Raw genomic sequence first — 12,414 nt, 5'->3', positions numbered from 1 at the left:
AAGGGCATTCCCAGAGGCCCAACCAGAATGTGCGAGGGTTCTGTGGCAGCTGGAAGTGTGGAGTCCAGAAATTATTCATGTTTCACTGATTTCCAAACACTTTATTTCTCACATTTCAATCTCTAAAGTCAGGTTACATGGTAGAGTCACTGGCTAGCTGGCAGCAGTCCTGATATCATTGTCATTGCCTGCACGTGCCTACACTTCAAAAGCATCCAACCCTGCAGAAAGGGCGTCAGCAGCCTGGAAGAAAACCCCAGAGACAAGAGCAGAGCACTCTTAACGCCAGGCTCCAAATAGTGGGGGCTCCCAGTGGAGGGGAACCAGACTTGTCAGCAGCACTCCCAAAGCAGGAATCCAGAGTCAGCCTGCTCTGCAGTCCTGCATGGCTGCCTTAGGACTCCAGTGGCTACTGGTGGGTTTCTGCCTGCAATGCAGAAGATGGGGGTTCAGTCCCCGGGTCAGGAAGATCCCCTGGGGAAGGGAATGGCAACCCACTCCAGTACTCTTGCCTAGAGAATCCCGTGGACAAAGGAGCCTGGTGGGCTACAGTCCATGGGGTCTCAGAGAGTCGGACAGGTCTGAGAGACTAACACTTTCACACTTTCACTTATGAATTAGGGGGTGGTGGTGGGGAACAGTGCTCTCTCAATTCTGGATACCTCACAGGAGGGGCTGACAGGGAACCGCACAGACATCCCGCCTCTGCCAGATTCCAAATGTGAAGGAGTTTCCTGAACACCATAAACTATTTTGCTTCTATTTTCCTTTTTATGTGTGCATTCGAATTATGTATGATGAGGATCTATGTCTAAGGCAAAAAGAGCTCCTTCGGGAGGTATAAAATAAAGAGTCTAGTGATAAAAGAGCCATGGGACATAGTTAACTGTCAGCATTCCTCTTTTCTTTAGTGGCAGCTTTTACAGTTGTTGACATTCTGGATTTGCGGGGCCATAGTGAAAACACGGGCTTATCACCAGCCAGTCCTGATTACAAGTATTTTATGATTACTGACTTATTTGCATAGGACTAGGTTATGAAACAAGGATTGTGGATTATCTCCAATTCACAGAGGAGGAAAGCGAGACTCAGAGAGGTTAATAACTTGCCCAAAGTCACACAGCTCTCAGGCTGTAGTCTGACTGGGCAATGGGAAACTGCTTGGAGTTGTTAGCAGAAGAGAACATCTAGCTGTTTAAGCCTCCCTAGAGGCATCTGGAAATGCAGATAATCCGCTCAGAGGGCCCTTAACGAGGATTCCACGAGCTGGTGCCCAGCCTAAGCGTTCATTAAACGGTCCCTGGTGTGATTATTATCTTTAGTGTTAATAATATCAAGTATCCATCCAGATTTGACCCTCTGCGAATCTTACACCTATTTGCATCCCTCAGGGATTCCAGCCCAGGAATCTCTCTGAAGCCCCTGCTCTGGGTTAGCCAAGCGTGGTAACGTGGTAACGGGGCGCCCGCAGCCAAGGGCCCCTGCCTTGCTCAACACTCTGAGTCACACCCTTCTTCCAGCCGCCTTGGAGGCCTGGGCCGTGTCGCCCCATTGCTCTTGCTGATTGCTCTCACATTCATCACCCCAGACATGCCCGGCTGCACCTCAATCTCTGTCTGGCTCTATGACTTGGTTCAGCTGAGTCAGCCAGAGGGAGGTTCATGGGGGAGGAAGAAAGTTCATCAGCAGACAACAAGATCCTGGGATTTCAAGGCTTAATTAACCCCTGAGAGATGCTCATCAGAGGCTGGCTATCCTCATCCTTAGGCTAGATTCTTCCTTTAAAAAATTGTTCAGGAACTTCCCTGTGGTCCAGTGGTTAAGAATCAGCCTTGCAATGCAGGGGACATGGGTTCAATCCTTCTTTGGGGAACTAGGATCCCACATGCCCTGGAGCAACTAAGCCCATGTGCCACAACTAAGAATTGATGCAGGCAAATAATATTTTTTTAATGTTTTTTAAAACAGTGTTCAGGTGCATGATCAAAATGTAAAGAAGGATTTCCCTGGTAGGCCAGCAGCTAAGACTCCATGCTCCCAATGTAGGGGACCTGGCTTTCAATCCCTGGTCAGGGAACTAGATCCCACATGCCACAACTAAAGAGTTCACATGCAGCAAATAAAGATCCTTCATGCGGCAAAGAAGGCTGAAGATCCTTGCGTGTGCAACTAAGACCTGGTGCAGCCATATATATATATATATATATATATATGCGATGTTGCAGGAGGATTCTTTACCATCTGAGCCTCCAGGGAATCCCCCATTAAATAGATATAGCTATAAATGTGTATATATGTATGTGTACAATGTCACAAACATTCAGAAAACTAAGATCATGGCATCCAGTCCCATCACTTCATGGGAAGTAGAAGTGGAAACAGTGTCAGACTTTATTTCTTTGGGCTCCAAAATCACTGCAGATGATGATTGCAGCCATGAAATTAAAAGATGCTTACTCCTTGGAAGAAAAGTTATGACCAACCTAGACAGCATATTCAAAAGCAGAGACATTACTTAGCCAACTAAGGTCCGTCTAGACAAGGCTATGGTTTTTCCTGTGGTCATGTATGGATGTGAGAGTTGGACTGTGAAGAAGGCTGAGCGCCAAAGAACGGATGCTTTTGAACTCTGGTGTTGGAGAAGACTCTTGAGAGTCCCTTGGACTGCAAGGAGATCCAGCCAGCCCATTCTGAAGGAGATCAACCCTGGGATTTCTTTGGAAGGAATGATGCTAAAGCTGAAGCTCCAGTACTTTGGACACCTCATGCGAAGAGTTGACTCATTGGAAAAGACTCTGAGGCTGGGAGGGATTGGGGGCAGGAGGAGAAGGGGATGACCGAGGATGAGATGGCTGGATGGCATCACTGACTCGATGGACGTGAGTCTGAGTGAACTCCGGGAGATGGTGATGTACAGGGAGGCCTGGTGTGCTGCGATTCATGGGGTCGCAAAGAGTCGGACACGACTGAGTGACTGAACTGAACTGATGTGTATGTGTGTATATATGTGGTATATACGAGTTTATATGTTTGTATGTATGTGTGTGTATATGTGAATAAGTGTGTATATACGTGTATATGTATATATGTGTGTATATGTGTCTGTGAGTATATGTGAGGTATATATGTGCTTATGTCTGTACATATGTATATGTGTGTATACATGTATGTGGTTTTAGGTGTGGATGTGTGGATGTGTGTATATGTGTGTAATGCGTGTGTGTATATGTGTGTATATCTATATATGTGTGTACATATATATATATCAAGAATACATTAGTATATGGAGAAAAAAATTAAGTCATTCTCCCCCTCATCACTCCTAACCCCACTCCCCAGGGCCCCGTTAGCATTTTCTGTGTTCTTTCGGAGAGGCAGCTGCCCAAGTCCGTCTATCAGAGGTGGTTGCAACCACACGTGGCTGTGCACCTCCACGCTTTGAAATATATTTCCCAATCTGCTTCTCTTCTGTTCAGAACTATCGGCCTTGGTCTTTTGAATGGCTGCATAGTATTCCATAATGTTATCCCGTCATCATTTCAGCTATCTCTTTCCGTCATCATTTCAACTCTCTTTTTTAAATTAGTTTTTATTGGAGCATAGTAGCTTTACAGTGTTGTATTAGTTCCTGCTGTACAGTGAAGTGAATCAACCATACGTGTGCAAAGATCCCCTCTTTTTCGGATTTCCTTCCCGTTTAGGTCACCACAGAGCGCTGAGTAGAGTTCCCTGAGCTATACAGTAGATTCTCATTAGTTATCTATTTTATACACAGCAGGGCATATATGTCAATCCAATCTCCAAAGTCCTCCCATCCCCCACTGTCCCCCTTGGTCTCTATTTCTGCTTTGCAAATAAGTTCATCTGTATCATTTTTCTAGTCAACTGTCTCTTATTGACAAAGATTTTAAATATTTGCATCTTTGGGGCCATAATGACTGCTCTTCTCAAATATCTTTTTCTGGAGGTTTTTAAGGGTGCTCACTGCTGCCAACATGTGGACCCAAGAGACAGGCAAGAAGCAGAGACAGACAGACGCATGAATGGACAACATCTTCTATGCCTGCAACCTCCTCCCTCGGAACTCAGCTTCCCCAGCTGCACAGAGAAGGACTCCCACTTCCCTCTGGCTTTGAATTCTCTGGGTATCCCTGGTCCAACCCCAAAGGCCAGAGACAGGAGCGTTCTGGAGCTCTGGGAAGTAGAGGCCAGGGAGGCCAGGGCAGCTGGCAGCCAGGTTCTGCCAGAGCCCAGGACTGACCAGGGCTGAGTCAGAGAGCAGTTTTTCTCCCTGCCTGTGGCAGCCCCAGTGCCCTGCCTGGCACCCCAGTGGCTTGGCTGGGGCCCAGCTCCCTAGCCAGATGGTAAGGGCCCCAGGCTCAGGAACTAAAATCCTAAATCAGCCTCCAGGGACTTCTGGGCACCTGGCCCTCCGGTGTGGGATCTGAGGGATGCCCTCCTCCTCACCCAAGTATCTAGGAAGGGGTGGTTTTCCCACTCCCCATTTAGGAGTGGAAATAGCCAGAGCTGGACAAGAGCAGAAATGCATAGGGCCGTGGCCCAAACGAGCTGCCCAGGTGGGAGGAGGCAGTGGGAAGCCAGAGCCAGAGAGGTGAGGTCCAGGGCCACCTGCCAAGCACAGGCCAGGTGCCCAGGGACTCGGGGTGTGGCCCCAGCACTGAAGAGGGCCTGGTGCAGCCCAGCCCCCACTGCCTAACCCTCAGACAGCTCTCCCTGCTCTCCCCAGGGTGCCCGCCCCCACCTGGGGGCCCTGCCTTGCCCCAAGCCTCTCACCAAGCCTGGCTCCCTGACACCAGACCTCCTGGTAGACTCCACCTGTGCCCAAGGAGCCGCTGGGAAACACTGACCGGCTCATGAGCCTTCCGCTGGACTCGGAGTCCATTTCCAGAGTCTCACCATGACCTCTGAGGACCTGCTAAACAGCCCCAGTTCTCCACCTGAACCCCGACCCCTACCTCCTCAGCCGCACACCTGCTCCAGCTTCCTCAGTCTCTCTCTCACCCCCAGCACCTTTGAGTTTGCTGTTCCCCTAAAGAATCCGCCTGCCATGCAGGAGACCCTGGTTCGATTCCTGGGTTGGGAAGATCCCCCCGAGAAGGGAAAGGCTACCCACTCCAGTGTTCTGGCCTGGAGAATTCCATGGACTGTATAGTCCCTGGGGTCTCAAAGAGTCAGACACGACTCAGTGACTTTCACTCTCACTTTTCAGCCTGGAACAACCCTGTCTGCCCAACACCTGTGCACACCGTCTGCCTTCCCTGTCTAGCTCCTTACAACCCTACTTGCGTCCCTAATGGCCTCTTTCTCAGAAAAGATCTTCCGCTTGTAAAGGAGACACCAGTCTTTCGGCGAGGCCTTCTCTTTGCAGTGGTGTCTCTTGTTGCAGAGCACAGATTCTAGGCGCACAGGCTCTGATAGTTGCGGTGCACGGGCTTAGTTGCCCTGTAGCCTGTGGAATCTTCCCAGACCAAGGACTGAACCCCTGCCTTGCCAGGTGATTCTTAACCACTGGGCCACCGGGAAGTCCCCCCCTCGTAGCCTTCCTGCACTGCATCTGTCCTTGTTTGCTCCATCTACTCCCCACTAGAACAGAAGCGTCCAAGGCCAGGCACGCCATGGGGCTGTCCAGGGCGGTGACAGAGTATGCTGGCAACTTGCCCAGATCTGTCCTTCATACGTGTTCATCAGTGTGAACACACATGATGTGTTCAAGCCCCTCTACAGCCATAAAATACAGATCCTATTATCACCATCCCCCTTTTATGAAGAAACCGAACACCAAGAAGGTAAGTCACTTGCTTCAGGCCACGCAGCCAGCAAGTGGTTTTGAACAAATGAACTCCTGTTTCAGAGATGTGGAAAGTGAGGCTCAGAGGGGTGTGAGCGTCAGTAGGGTGGCTGAGGGTAAGCCCAAGGCCTCACTCTGGGAGCTGCTGCTTCTCCCCACCACCACCACCACACTGCCATCCACATTGCCTTGTTGCTGCCTGGTGGGAGGGCAAGGCTGGAGCCCAGAGCCCGGTTAGTGAGCGCAGGGAGGCCCAGCACCAATTACGAGGTTGCCTCGTAATTAAAGACGCACGCATTGAAGACAGCGCCAAGGTACAATTAAATATTCATTAAACAAGGAAAAAATAAATCCAGAAGGTAAAATGGGTTGGCGCACTGTGAGGAGAGGAACACAAGAACACGTCCCCACAAGACAAGTAACTGGCTCTTAAAACAGCCTCGGGGTTTCCAGACACCAGTAAAACCATCAGCACCCTTTGACCCAAGCGCTCTCGGCATCTGGGAACATGCCCCCAGGAAGGAGCCCAGGAGGAAACAAAATCGGGAACGTGTGTGACGTTGCCCTAACCAAATCCCGGAGATGCGCAGATGTCCACCAAGAAAACCCAGCCATGCTTGTGGACAGAATCCCCTCACCTGGGCTGCTCAGTCCAGGACTCTCTCACCTGCCTCACCTTTAACCTTTACACAGGCTGTTCCCGCCACCTGGAAAGCCGGTTCCACCTCTGCTCACCTGGCTATCGCCTAACCATTTGTTTAAAAGGAGAATTCCATTTTTTATTCTATTTGTTGTATTCTGGGTTGCCCTGGGTCTTCTTTGCTGCGCTCTGGCTTTCTCTAGTTGCGGTGAGCAGGGTCTACTCTTCGTCAAGGTGCACAGGCTTCTCGCTGCGGTGGCTTCTCTTGTGGAATACGGGCTCTAGGCGGTGGGCCTCTTGGGCCCGCTTCTTGGGCAGCTCTTGGGCCCTAGGGCTTAGGCTCAGTAGTTGTGGTACATGTGCTTTAGCTGGTTCGTGGCACGTGGGATCTTTCACACCAGGAATCGAACCCACGTCTCCTGCATTGGCAGGTGGAGTCTCATCCAAGGTAACACCAAGCAAGTCCGCCTAGTCATCTCTTGGCTGCAGCTAGAAGTCCTTCTCTCCCTTCCTCTCCCCCGTGGGAAGGGCAGCTAATGGGCAGGGTCCTTCTGTGACACCCCAAACCACCCGACCGGTGCTGCCCCCTAGAAGCTTGACCACACTGATGGTAAGCACTCTCCCTCTCCAAGACTGTAAGCGCATGGAGGTGGGAACCAGAGCTGCCCGGGTGCTGCCCAGACCAAGAGACCTGTGCTGGGAGTCGTGTCTGGCAGTGGTGCCCGCAGGGCTCAAGCCCGGCATATTCACTACTGTGTCCCGGAGCCCCACACGGTGCCCAGTGCGGAGATGGCTCTCAACAAACAGTGGCTGGATGCAAGGTACTGATGTGACGCTGGGGGTTCACCTGGGCAAGCGGAACCCCTGAAAGTCCAGACCTGCTTTCATAAGTACACAGAGACACACACGCACTGCGATGCTCAGCAAGATAAGCATCAGCTTCATCTTGGGCGAAGTCACTGAGATTAAAAACCCGTCTCAGTAGCGGTGATGGCTGAACAACTTGGTGAGCAGATTGAAAACCACTGACTTGTTCATTTTTAAAGGGTGAATTTTACGATGTGTGAATTATACGTCAAAAAAAGCTTCATCTGTCGACTTCTCTGCTGGTCCAATGGTTAAGATTCCGAGCTTCTGCTGCAGAGGGGCTTGAGTTCAGTCCCTAGGACAGCTTAGTACATGCCCTTGCCAAGGCTGATGGAAGCACCCAGAAAGTGACTCTGTCCACTGTGAGGCCATGAAGCCGCTAACGTCTCTGCTCAGAGGCAATCGCCCCATGTGGCCCACACTGTTTTTTGTCCACTTCAAATCCTTTCTCCCTGAATAACAGAATCATGGCCTTTTTAGTTAGACACAAGGCAGTGTGGAATAAAATCAATGTTTCCCATGTGACTAAGTTCTGGCCAATGAGATTTCAGCATAAATAATACATGGCAGCTTCCAGAAAAACTTTTCTTTTTTAAATGTATTTATTTTTGGCTAGGCAGGGTCTTCCTCGCTGTATGGGCCTTCCTCTAGCTGCGGTGCATGGTGCCTGGGCTTCTCGTTGCAGCGGCTTATTTCAGAACACAGACTTTACAGCACGGGGGCTTCAGTAGTTGTAGTACATGGGCCCAACCGTTGTGGCTTAGTTGCTTCATGGTATATGGGCTCTTCCTGGATCAGGGATCAAACCCATGTCTCCTGCATTGGCAGGCAGATTCCTTACCAGTGAGCCACCAGAGAAGCCCCAGAAGAATTTCTTAAAAGACAGCTGCGGCAACTACAAATTGGCACTTGACGTGGGTGCTTGCCACCTACCTCTACAAGGATTAAATCCTGTGCTGCTGCAGCTGCTGACCTTTAACATCCCCTGAAAGGAGTTTAGGGTGGAGAGCAGAAATGAGACACTCTGTGCTTGGGGGGAAATGCTGGCAGGACAGGTCTCCAGATGGTTAAGATATTTTCAGGAGCTGATTTTATGAGCCCAATTCTCCTATCTCCTCATATCTAGAAAAGCACTAAAATCCTTCATGATGATGACTGTTTATCGTGGCGGGAAAGCTTCATCAGACTAGCAGAAACCTTCTAGAAAAAATATGTGTTTGATTGCACGTACTCTTCCTTCATCAGAATCACATATACACTGTCCTTCCCTCCTACCTCTTTGGAGCAGTTTCTCAGAGCTATCTGAGGTACCGTCTCCTGGGCCACAGTCCTCATTTTGCCCCAGATAAAACTTAACTCACAACTCTCACATTTTGCAATTTTTTTTTAAGTCGACAGCTAGTAGGGGCCTTTTATCTCCTGTTCCCCATCTCCTCCATCCTGCTGGCTGGATTTTGACTGTGATAGCTGGAACTCAAGCAGCCACCTTGGATTGTGAGGTAGAAGTCCCTTGTTAAATTTGGCAGAGCAACAAGATAGAATTAGCACAGGGTGGGAATAATCATGGAGCTGCCCGATGTTATCAGCCTTCCCACTGGGTGTCTGTGAGCTAAGCCTCTATGTTAAGTCACTGGTATTTACATCACTTTCAAGAAAGTCTAGTTCTAATTCAGAACCACAGTAGTCAAATGTGCTTCCCTTGTGGCTCAGGAGGTAAAGAATCTGCCTGCAATGCAGGAGACCTGTGTTCAATCCCTGGGTTAGGAAGATCCCCCTGGAGGAAGGCAGGGCAACTCACTCCAGTATTCTTGCCTGGAGAATCCCATGGACAGAGGAGGGTGGTGGGCTCCAGTCCATGGCGTTGCAGAGTCGGACACAACTGAACGACTGAGCACAGCACAGCACATAGTCAAGTTTATGCTGAAACAGTGGCGACCAATATCCGAGAAGCTGAAGAGAAGATAGCTTTCTCTCTCCCTCCCTGCACTTCTTCCCAAAACACGTTAAGCAGGTTATCTTATCTGTGTTAAATTTAAAAAAAAAAAAAAAAAACCCAAGCTCAAACGGGAAGAGTTGGTGCTAATATTAATAACACAGCAGGGGATTCCACGGCAGTCAGTAGTTCAGGCTCATCTGCTTCCCCTGCAAGGGGCACGGGTTCAGTCCCTGGTCAGGGAACTAAGATCCTACATGTTGTGCAGTGCATCCTACATAAGCGGAAAAAAAAAAAACGTAGCAGACAATATGCATGTTTGTGAACAACACAAAAGCTGTGCATTTACGCAGATGGTACTCAAACTGGTCTAGAAGTTACAGACACACATGTACATACACACACACGTACATGCTCTCCTCTGTCACTCCTTGATGCCTGTGCAGCTAAACCCCAACCAAGATCAGCAGGGTGTGTTCCCCTGGGGCCAGTAGCTTCCAGGGTTCCCAATCATGGTGGCTGCATGGCTGCAGCCCAAGCCTACTTTAGGCTAGAGATGCTGGGACCCCCTCCAACCCTCTCTTGATATCAGAAGCTCAGGTTTGATTCTCTAAGAGATGACAAAGACTCCCCCCAGAGATATCATCCCAGCTCCTTCAAGTGAGCCTTCGAGTGCCAGGCAACCTAAGGAGAATACTGGGGGCCTTGCCCTAACAGCATCACTAGCCCCATTATACTGATGAGGAAACTGAGGCCCAGGGAGCCATAGAAAGTAATCACCAAGGACAGGTCTGGGATTTGGCCTCTCTGCTACCGCCCAGCTCTTTCCCTACCAACATGCAGGCTGAACGGTGCACAGCAGGGGTTCTTTTTCGTTTTACAATCATTCATTGAGCACTTACTGTGTACTAAGCACTGTACCAAACGCTTTACGTAAACCGTCTCATGTGTTCCCCACAATGACCCTACGAGGTCAGTTGGATTATTTCCACTCTAAAGATAAGGGAAGTAGGGTCAGGACTTCCTTGGTGGTCCAGCAGTTAAGAATCCGCCTGCCAATGCAGGGCACACGGGTTCAATCCCTGGTCCGGGAAGATTCCACATGCTGCCGCAACCACTGAGCCTGTGCTCTCGAGCACGGAAAACGCAACTGCTGAAGCCTGCACACCCTAGAGCCCGTGCTCCGCAACAAGAGAAGCCACCATGATGAGAAGCCTGAGAACCACAACGAGAGCGCAGCCCCGGCTTGCCGCAACTGGAGAGAAGCCTGCGAGTAGCAACAGAGACCCAGCGCAGCCAAGAAGGCTGCTGCCGCTGCTGAGTCGCTTCAGTCGTGTCCGACCCCATAGATGGCAGCCCACCAGGCTCCTCCGTCCCTGGGGTTCTCCAGGCAAGAACACTGGAGTGGGTTGCCATTGCCTTCTCCAACAGCCAAGAAGAAATTAACTTTAAAAAAAGATGAGAGAAGTGGGGGTCAAGGAAAACTAAATAGCCTCCCCAAGGTCCCCAGCTTCTCAGTAGCAGGCCAGGATTCACAGGTGGTCTGAGCCCGAAGTCTGCTGACCCACTCTGCTAGGATGCTTCCCGGGTCAGGGAGGGGGCTCATCTGGAAATCTGGTAGGACCATAGGGGTTCCTTGAAACTTTTAAAGAGCATGTAGGTGTCCACGTGTGTACACACACGTTCAGATGTGTGCTTTGTAAGGAAAGAGGCATTGCTTTTAGCAATACTTCAAAGGAATTTTTGGCCCAGAAAAGGCTCAGAATCGCTGGTATTGAGCAATATTCTTGACCATCTAGATTTTACTTACCAATATGCCAGTCCTCCACAGGTACCCAGGGATGGCTGAACTTGCCTCTCTACTTGTACACGTAAAAGGAATAATTAGGGTAAACAGGCTTTCCTTGTAGGTCAGTTGGTAAAGAATCTGCCTGCAAGACAGGAGACCTGGGTTTGATTCCTGGGTTGGGAAGATACCCTGGAGAAGGAAATGGCAACCCACTGTAGTATTCTTGCCTGGAGAATCCCATGGACAGGAGGGCCTGGCAGTCTACAGTCTATGGGGTCACAAGAGTCGAACACAATTTAGCGCCTAAACCGGCACCACCATGTCCGGTGGACGTTGGAGGTCTGGCTGACTGACTTTAACATTGGCCCCTTGACCACCAACAGCCCAGGGGGCTCACACCCACTGCTGTCAGGTGGGCTTGAGCAGTTGTGGCACGGGGGCTTAGTCGCCCCGCGGCATGTGGGGTCCTCCTGGACCAGGGGTCAAACCCGTGTCCCCTGCATTGGCAGGCGGATTCGCACACCATGAGATGGCTGATCTCAAGCAGTCCTGCACCTGGAGCAGCGCACAAGACACCCCCAGCCCCCCGGCCAGCAGCCAGGGCCACTGAGACCGAAGGCCCACCCCCACCCACACCCAACTCCCATCATGCTGTCCAAAGGGGTCACCTTGGCCCTAGAAGACCCCTCACCCTGCCATAAAGGCCCAGCCAGTGGCAACGGGATCCTGGAGGGGACGCTTCCTTTCGGAGGCCTCACTGGACCTCAGCCTGTCCAGACATGAGGTCAGGAGTGGAGGCACAGAGGCAGCTGAGTGGCATCGATGGAGACTGGGCTTGCCCTGATGGTGAGGAGCTGCCAGGGTGGCCTGAGGTCTGCTGGGAAGAGGAATAGGGTGCCGGCCCGCAGGGGCCCCACTTGGCCAGCAGACTCCAGGCTCCGAGAGCCCAGCTGCCAGCTCAGACACTCACTTCTCTCTCGGGCTTGTGGAGCCTCCAGACCACTCACAGGGTGCACACAGTGACGTCTACATACACCTCTGTGTCCTCATCTGTACAACAAGAGAATTGAGAGATGGTGTCTGGAAAGAAAGGGACTTCCTGCCATCCAAGCCAGGACAGTGCTGTGACCTAGGGCTTGGTGGGGACAGGTCACAAGAGCTTAGGAAGCTGGAGGGGTGGTCAGCCCTCTGTCCTGCCCCAACCCAGGACTCCTGAGCGGTGACAGGTTGTGGAAGAGAACTGAGGAGACAAAGGTCAGTGGGTGAGCTGGCTCAGGCAGGCTGAGCAGCTGGGACCCCTGCAGGGAGGCTGGCCCCCTCCCGAGGACCCTCCTCTCCCACCCCTTAGACCTCCAGCCAAGCACCCCCGGGGACTC

The sequence above is a fragment of the Ovis aries genome, chromosome 21 (assembly GCF_016772045.2).
Source record: "Ovis aries strain OAR_USU_Benz2616 breed Rambouillet chromosome 21, ARS-UI_Ramb_v3.0, whole genome shotgun sequence".
In the NCBI taxonomy this organism is placed as follows: Eukaryota; Metazoa; Chordata; class Mammalia; order Artiodactyla; family Bovidae; genus Ovis; species Ovis aries.
This window is presented reverse-complemented; position numbering follows the sequence as displayed.